Genomic DNA, 9607 nt, shown 5'->3' with positions numbered 1-9607 from the left:
GCGCCTTTTTTACTGACAAGATTTGCTTGACCAGCTATATATTTTTATTTAACATGTCAAATATTTTATTAATTTAAGGTATTTACGGCTGTCACTTTCCATAAATAGGCACTTTTAATTTATTACTCTGGTATCACCGTACCAATATTAGTGATGGGACACCATAAAAACCAATATCGGTAAAATCGATATAAACATAATTAATAATATACAGATGGTCATGATGCCTAGCGAACACCAGCCATATCGTACAAACCTCAATATTTAGGCATATCGAATAAGTAGGATGTCCTAATTTTAGCAAATGATAACCATTGAAATGGCTTGACAGCCTACTTATAGTACGTGTTTGGATAGCGTATGATTTTAGTACCTACCTAATACCTACGCATTCTGCTCCAAATGCCACATAGAATGCAGCACTAGCCGTGGCAAAAAATGCAAAAGGCAGATTATTAAATGGTGGCGTTTCATGATATGCCTAGGAATATCTCGATATGCCCGATTTTACGATCTACCGCCGATATATATACTAATTATCCCCTACTCAATATCCCTTAAATGACATCCTATGGCCGCGTTCCATCTCTGTCATCAGATCTGCATGCTCGATAGTATATTGCATTGCTTTCAGAAGTAAACCAACATGTAAAATATTAACTAATGAACTGATAATAAAAAATCATTCTATATCAGCTTGCAAGATTCGCCCTAAACAAATTGACAAACTATTAGAAATAACATCTAAACAATACAAAAATTCAAAGTTAGTAAAATGCTGGTACAAAGACTTGATATTGTATTATTATTATAATTGATAAAATCAGAAATTAAAATTCATTGACAATTTTATCGACAATATTATCGGCGCGTCCCTCGCACTATCTAGGTTTACTTAGAACTGACGTCATCTCGTTCACGGACAGGGTTGTCTGTGTTTGTTCTTGTACTTGTGTGAATATAGTTTTTGCTAGTGTTTGATAATTTTGTCGTGTGCGTGTGTAGCGACGCATGCTAAAAATGCATTAGTGTTAACATTATTTGTGTGCGTTACCTCGTCCCCCGCGCCAAAAACGACAGAATTTTTCAGATAGAAATTAGTGCGCGTCTCTACTCCATAGATATTTACTCCGAGGCTCTATATGACCTATGTATACTCTGTATCTTTAGGTACTTAAATAAAAGTAAACAAAAAATGTGTACATTTATAACATTTATTGGTTAACTAACCAAATACAAAACCGCCTGGATCAGTCACTGAACGACCTGACTTTAACCTACATTATTTGATCATGTAATGTTTTCATCTACCCTCGACTGGCTTAAGAAACCATTTGAGGGTAGATTTTGTTTACTCTTTTTTGAATACCTAAAGATACAGACTATAGATACGGACCACGCTAAGATTTCATGCCCGTGCTACATCAAATATGTAATTTATAGGGATGTATGCATTCCATAGATCTAGTATACAGGGTGGTCCAAACATTGACGTCCAAAAAATTTTTTTAGATTCCTCACGTCGTCCGCTACTTATCAGAATATACTCCATGTAAGTATGTTAGGCGATTTTTCGTAGTTTTCGAGTTATGGATTTTAAACTTTTAACTTTTGTTATGAAATTCCGGGGTTCCCGTACAGGATGGCTAAAAAATAACTGCATTCCCGTTGCCAGGGTGGTTTTGGGATTATACTGAGCAACTTTTACTATGGGACCAACCCCAAAATCGCGAAAAAAATTTGGCTGTTTCATTCATTTTGGCTGGTCCATTTTCTATGGAAGGGTAAATCTTTTTTCGCGATTTCGGGGTATATTCTGATAGCCCACGACGTGAGGAATCTAAAAAAAATTTTTGGACACACAAACACACACACACACACACACAATAACACACAACAGCGTACACAACACAAATACAGCGTGGTCCAAACATTGACATCCAAAAATTTTTTTTAGATTCCTCACGTCGTGGACTATCAGAATATTAGACATGCGCGAAACAGTGCTTCAAAAAGTAATGCTATATCACATCACTTTTTCGAAAACGTAATATTACACTGTGATATCACATCACTCATCACTCGGTACATCGCCGGAACGCGAACAGCGCTAGGGCGCGCGCGAAATGGCACCATATCACAGCTACCACCTACATTACGCAGCGCATCTACAGCACTCTATGGCGTCTTATATCGGCGCGTCTATATATCTATTACACGTTGCGTTTTGTGACTCGGTACGCCGGTACTCGGTATAGCCGAAAGCATCGCAGAGCGAGAGAGCGCGAGCACCGAGTGCGAGTGCGAGCGGGATAACATAGCAATGGTGGCATGGCGAGCAAATATGACGCTATCACAAGTGGCATTATACATTACGCGCACTGTGTATATACTTGAACTGACCATTCATATCGGCCCGTCAATCTATATTTAATCGAATCTATTACGCGCGCTTCGGCCGATCGTTCGCGCTCGCGTAATGAGTGATGTTTGAAGTGATGGTTGATTTTTCGGAGTGATACGTAATGCCGCCTTCGAGAGATATCTCATTTGTAATATTACGAGCATTACTTACACGTCTACAGAATATACCCCATGTAAGTATGCTAGCCGATTTTTCGTAGTTTTAGAGTTATGATTTTTGAAACTCTTTTGTTATGAAATTCCGGGGTTCCCATAAAGGGTGGCTAAAAAATAACTGTATTCCCGTTGCCAGGGAGGTTTTGGGATTATACTGGGGAACTTTTACTATGGGACCAACCCCGAAATCGCGAGAAAAAATTTTGGCTGCTCCATTTTCTATGGAAGGTTAAATCTTTTTTCGCGATTTCGGGGTATATTCTGATCCACGACGTGCACTGGGGTCCACGACGTGAGGAATCTAAAAAACAATTTTTTGGTCGTTAAGGTTTGGACCACCCTGTATATTTTTTATGGCTGTGCTATAAGGGACCGAACACACGCAATGCGACAAAATTAAAAACACGTTTTAACATTCCTGACAACATACCAAAAACAACCTACGTAATTTGGTTGGGTTATTTGTTACCCACCATAAACCATACTAAATTTACGGTATAAGTGAGACTGACAAGGACACAATAATAACGCTTTCTCTGCTACTCCTACTGAAAGTTCCATAAGAGCATCTCGTTCGGCCATCTCCCGGCTCTACCATTTCATCTGTTTACTATTGTAAGGCCTCAAGAAGAAGAAGATGGACAGACGATCTTGTTAAGGTCGCCGGAAGACGCTGGATGCGGGTCGCTTCCAACCGGCACGTATGGAGGTCCAAGGGGGAGGCCTATGTTCAGCAGTGGACGTCTTATGGCTGAGATGATGATGATGATGATGACTATTGTACCTCTATGATGCATTCTTACTGCCAAGTTTGTGCAAAATTAGCATGGTCAGAGTCTATTTACCTCTTAAAAAATGGCTAGGCTGGCTAATGGCTAAAAATAGGCGTATCCAGACTAGTTAATTTTTCGCCAATCTGATTAAATTGCCCGATCGAATCAGGACGTGCGGACGCAAACGCCAATTTGGCTCGCCGAATTCAACCGCCGATAATGACCGATATTACCGATAAAATGAGGTGCGGAAGCAAGAATACCAATTTGTGTGGCCAGTATTTTCGTTCTGGGGCATTTTTCAATTTAAAGGGCTCTAATATCACCATAAATCTAAAATTGGTGATTAAATTGGAGATTGACGCCAATTTCATTCCTGATCAAATCGCTCGATTTGATCATCCCGTCTGGATACCGCTTAAAAGTTGAAAAAGGTTGAAAAAATATTCTGTATAAATATAGATATTTTCAACTAACCGCGACATTCTGTACATTTATTTATATTAATGAATATTGTATTTGTAATAGTATATGTATTTGTATACAGCAGGGACAGGAACCGGTTACCTTAACCGGGGTTTTTCATAGGGTTATTTTAGAGGTGTTTATAAAAACCCCTACCATAACGGTAACCGCTTAATAAGGTAACACTTTGATTCGGTAACCGTATCAGATCGAGTTAACCTCTGTTACCGGTAACCGAAATAAAAACCCAGTCTATTCAGTTACCTCATTATGAGGTTTTTGACCAGTTCAAACGATTGTAATCTTTACGCACACTTAAATTCAACTTATTATTGAATAACCGAGGTTGGCATGGGCGGTCTATGAAGCCTCCAGCACAAACAAGTTTTTTTGCCTTTCCTTTGTTTATCTTTATACCTACTTGTGTGGTGTGTTCTTATTATAAATCTCTTTATTCATTTCTCATCTTAAGTTAGGCTATTTATAATATGAATATAAAAGTAAAATATAAAAACACTTACAAAACTATAAAAATGAATATAAACACATTATAAAAAACCTAACCTAGGGTGCCGCCAGCAGCGGGGCAAGGCCCAAGCTACCGGTGGTCAGGGCTGCAGAGAGAGGAACCGGCGGACTATCTGACCCTTGATCCAACCACCTAGCGAGAGTCTCTCAAGATGTTGGTCGAGACTCTTCGCTATTAGACCGTTCGACACGGTGATGGTAGGTTCAAGAGCCTGAAACAGAGGCAGTATTCTCGAACGATAGGCGGACAGCTGTGTTCCCCCCTCTGTAGCCCCATAATAGGCGCGCATGACATTCTCGTTCATGTCTCGAGTCCATCTCATGTTGAATCTGGCGTAAAGGAAACTATGATGAGTCCATATGAAGAGTATATTGTCGAGGATTAGGCACTGATACAAATTTAGTCTGATTAGCAGCAAGGTCGAAACGAATGTGACGGCATCACGCACGCGAACAAAAGCTGTATATTTATTCAAACATTTAAACTTGTTCCACGTGCGTTTATGCAGTTATACATATAAAACAAGATTCTTTAAGTTTACGAAGACACTTTCCAACACTGGCCCTTAAACCAAAGCAATCTTGTTTACACACACAAACACAAAACTTAAATGGTGACTTACACTTCACTATAACATTAAATTAACAAAAACATATGCACTGAACTTTCGCTACACCTTATTAACAAAGTTCAGTTATTCACATTATGAATTGTTATTCAATAAATGTTTATAAAATAAACAAGTCTTTTAATTTCATGTAATCACTATCATGTTTGACTAAACCAACAAATAACCATGATGGTAATTACATTAAGAACACAATTATTACATAGAATACATAGTTAAATGTATTTACCTATGACAGTAATGTGAGCTGTCTCACAAACTTACTGTGTTTAACTTTACACAACGCTTTCGTCAGTATATCTGCCAACATATCATTAGTATTTAGATACTCAATAGTAATCTTATTACTATTTACAAGTTCTCTAATAAAATGATGCCGTATATCGATATGTTTGGTCCTAGCATGATGTAAAGAGCTCCTACACAATTTTAGCGCTGACTGATTGTCATTGAAAATTGTCGGTACAATTTCTTTATTTATAATTTCTTTCAGAAATGTACTAATAAACATACCCTCTTTACAAGAATTAGACAAAGAGTAGTATTCGGCTTCGGTAGAGCTAAGGCTAACTGTTTTTTGCTTGCGACTTTCCCAAGTAACTACTGACTCACCTATTTTAAAAACATAGCCCGTGTACGACCGGCGGTCTACGTCGTCACTGCCCCAGTCTGCATCCGCATATCCGGTGATGTCCAGCTGCTGCTTGCCTTTCTTAAAAGTCAAACGGAGATCCAAAGTACCTTTCAAGTAGCGCAGGACTCTTTTGGCTGCTTTCCAGTGGGTCTCTGTAAATGATTCATTAAATTGACTCAAGTAACTAACTGCGTATGCGATGTCTGGTCGGGTACAGATAGCAATATACATAAGAGAACCTACAAGACCTCTATAATCATAGGTATCATCTCTTTGATTGCCCCTAGGTAACTTAAGTCCAGTTTCCATGGGAGTAGGCGAACACTTACACTCTTCCATTTTATATTTCTTCAGCACCATCGCGATATAACTCGATTGATCGAGAGTAATTTTGTTTTCATCTCTACACAATCTCATACCTAACACCTGATGAGCTGGCCCTAGATCTGTCATATCAAATTCCTTCATTAATTTGACTTTGACATCTAGCTTATCACGTTCATCACCTGTCGAAAACAATATTATATCATCAACATACAGAGCAATAATTATAAACGACCCCTTCAGTCGCTGAAAATAAACACAAGGCTCAGATGATGACTTATTGAACTTCAACTTACTGCATAGAACATGATCAATCTTCTCGTACCATGCCTTTGAGGCTTGTTTCAACCCGTAAATAGCTTGATTTAATTTGTAGACCTTACTTTCTTGACCTTTAACTATAAAGCCTTCCGGTTGTTCCATGAACACAGTTTCCTTCAAGTCACCGTTGAGAAATGCTGTTTTTACATCAAGATGTTCAATCTTCATACCGTACTCAACCGCCAAGGCTAACAAAGTACGTATAGTGGAATATCTGACAACTGGTGAATACGTCTCCTCATAGTCTATTCCATATTGCTGCGTGAAGCCTTTAGCTACCAGGCGTGCCCTATATTTGAGTAGTTCACCGTTCAATCCACGTTTTACTTTGAACACCCACTTGCATTTGACAGGTTTTTGTGACTCTCGTCGATCTGTCAGTGTCCAACACTCGTTCTTAATAAATGAGTTGTACTCACAAGACATTGTTTCCCTCCAATTGTCAGCATCTGGACCACTCAGTGCTTCTCGTACAGTCCGTGGAGCATCTGGATCGCACGTGCCCGCTAGGAATCCAAAATGTGGTGAACCCGATGAACTGTCATATTCCGAAGTATCCGTACTCTCCTCCTCTGGAATATAAGTTGCATCGGCCGGATCATCACATTCACTAGAGCTAGACGAATCATTTATTGTGATCGTACTCGTTCGATCGCTCGTACTCTGAGAATTTTGTGTTAAATTGGCATCATCAGACGTACCGCTCACTACCGATATCGCTGGTTGTACAGAAGTTGGGTTCGACAATTCGATTACAACATTTTTATTTCCATTATTTTCAATTTGTGGAAATATTTCAATTGACTCAATGACATTGTCAATGTCATCACTTGATACTTTTTTAATGAACGTATTTTCTAAGAAGGTTACATCCCTGGCTTTGATGCATTTTGTTGGTTGTTCCGGGTCCAAGAGTCTATAACCCTTTGTATGCTCACAATACCCAACAAAAATGTACTTTTTGCATTTCGGATCTAATTTTGAACGCTTCAAAGTCATCGCATAAGCCACAGAACCAAAGATACGTAAATGACTTAGAGATACCTTTTTGCCACTCCACTTTTCTTCAGGAGTGCTCCCCAGTACAGCTTTCGTAGGACAGCGGTTTTTGACGTAGACGGCCGTGTTAACAGCCTCCGCCCAGAATTCGTTGCTTAGGCCCGCATCTTGCAGCATGCATCTTGCAGCCTGCATCACAGTCCTGTTCGCGCGTTCTGCGACCCCGTTCTGAGCAGCGGAGCCAGGAACAGTGGTTTGATGCACGATGCCATTGCTCTTGAGATACGCCTGAAAAGCAGAACTGGTGTATTCTCCTCCGTTGTCGCTACGTAGCGATTTTATCTTTTTACCTGTCTGGTTCTCCACTAAAGCCTTAAATTCTTTGAACCTATCAAATACTTCACCTTTTTTAGTTAAAAAGTACACAAACGTCTTTCTAGAATAGTCATCTATGAAAAGCAAGAAATACCTTGCACCGCTGAATGAGGGAGATGGTAGCGGCCCACAGACGTCTGTATGTACTAAACCCAGGACCTCTTTAGCCCTGTTGTGAGATTTCTTAGGAAAGGGGACCCTACTTGCCTTACCTTGTACACACGCTACACACGTTTCAAAATCTCTACTATCATATGATATACCAGAAGCCATACCTTTTTTCAAAAGTTCCATGCTTCTTCTGTTGAGATGCGATAGACGACCTTCTCTGAAGCTACAGATACAGTTCCGTCGCTAGTAACCGCACGTTTCTCCTCCACTGCTGCATTGGCCATCTGTTTGTTCTGTAAAGGAACATTAGAACACGCCCCCACAGTGTCAAGGACATAAACATCATTTTTCAAAGTAGCTGTCGCTGCAATAACCCCATTATCTAATATTTCGCAACTATCGGATTCGAATACTATCTTAAAGCCTTTCTTTGCCATGGCGCTTACCGACAATAAGTTAGCTACTAAATTAGGTACATAATACACATCACTTATAGTCTTTACAGTGCCATTACGTTGTTCCACTTGAACATTACCTCGCCCGGCCGTAAATAGTTTATCTCCGTTAGCTACAGTCACTTGCAACGATTTCTCTGACTTCATGTCACTCATCATGTTCACATCTCGACAAAGATGACTCGCCGATCCACTGTCCACGTACCAAAGATCACTTTCCACGTTCACCGACAGCGCCGTGAGTAGAGCCTTTGCCGACGACGTTTCTTTGCTACTTTTCTTTTTGTTCAACATCGGACAATCTTTCTTGAAATGTCCGGTCCTCTTACATACATAACACCTGGGCAGCTTTCTCGCGGCCGCCAGAGCCGTAACTCCGTCTCCGTCGCGCTTGCTGTCCTCACGTCGCATCCTTTCCTGTAGCAGCTTCGCCGATACAACTTCGCTAGATAATTTGGCAGTTGACGAGTTCTCAATAGCCATGTTTAGCGGGTCGTAGTCCTCAGGAAGTCCGCTCAGAATGATGACCGCAACAAAGTCATCCTCCAACCCAGCACCAATATCCTGCAGTTGTTGTGCGACATCCGTGATCTTGTTTATGTATTTCTCCATACTCTGACAATCCGTTAACTTTGTGCTAAACAAAGTTCGCAACAGGCCTAGTCTCCGACATAATCCCTTATCTTCATATGCTTTCTGAAGACTCGTCCATGCTTTGTGTGCCGAGGTCACGTTCCTTATGTGTACAAAGGCCGTCGATTGCACGGACAATGCAATGCGTGCGAGCGCTTTCTGGCCCTTTTTCACATCTTCCGGTTTTTTATCGTCAACCTCTTTTTCCACAAAATCCCAAAGATCTTCATGAACTAGCACCATCTTCATCATAAATTTCCACGATGAATAGTTTTCCATTCCTTTTAGTTTTTCCATCACGAGTGGAGATGAGGAACTTGTACTGGACGCCATTACTGCCGGCGACCGTATTAACTATTTTCGCTTTTTACGCTCGAAATCCGTTTTGATTTTTATTGAAAACGCGCAGGCCCATGACCTGTTGAATCTGGCGTAAAGGAAACTATGATGAGTCCATATGAAGAGTATATTGTCGAGGATTAGGCACTGATACAAATTTAGTCTGATTAGCAGCAAGGTCGAAACGAATGTGACGGCATCACGCACGCGAACAAAAGCTGTATATTTATTCAAACATTTAAACTTGTTCCACGTGCGTTTATGCAGTTACATATAAAACAAGATTCTTTAAGTTTACGAAGACACTTTCCAACATCTCATGCGTCGCACTATACCACCGGCAGCGGGAGCCGTGGGCGGGGCAGGATGTCCCGCAGGCCCCAAGCGTACCGGCAGCGGTGGCCGCCCTCGTCACTGGACCCGTCTGTGTCAGGCGCCGTC

Source organism: Cydia splendana, chromosome 26 (assembly GCF_910591565.1).
Source record: "Cydia splendana chromosome 26, ilCydSple1.2, whole genome shotgun sequence".
NCBI lineage: Eukaryota > Metazoa > Arthropoda > Insecta > Lepidoptera > Tortricidae > Cydia > Cydia splendana.
The sequence above is the reverse complement of the archived record's forward strand: the minus strand, read 5'-3'. Positions refer to the sequence as shown.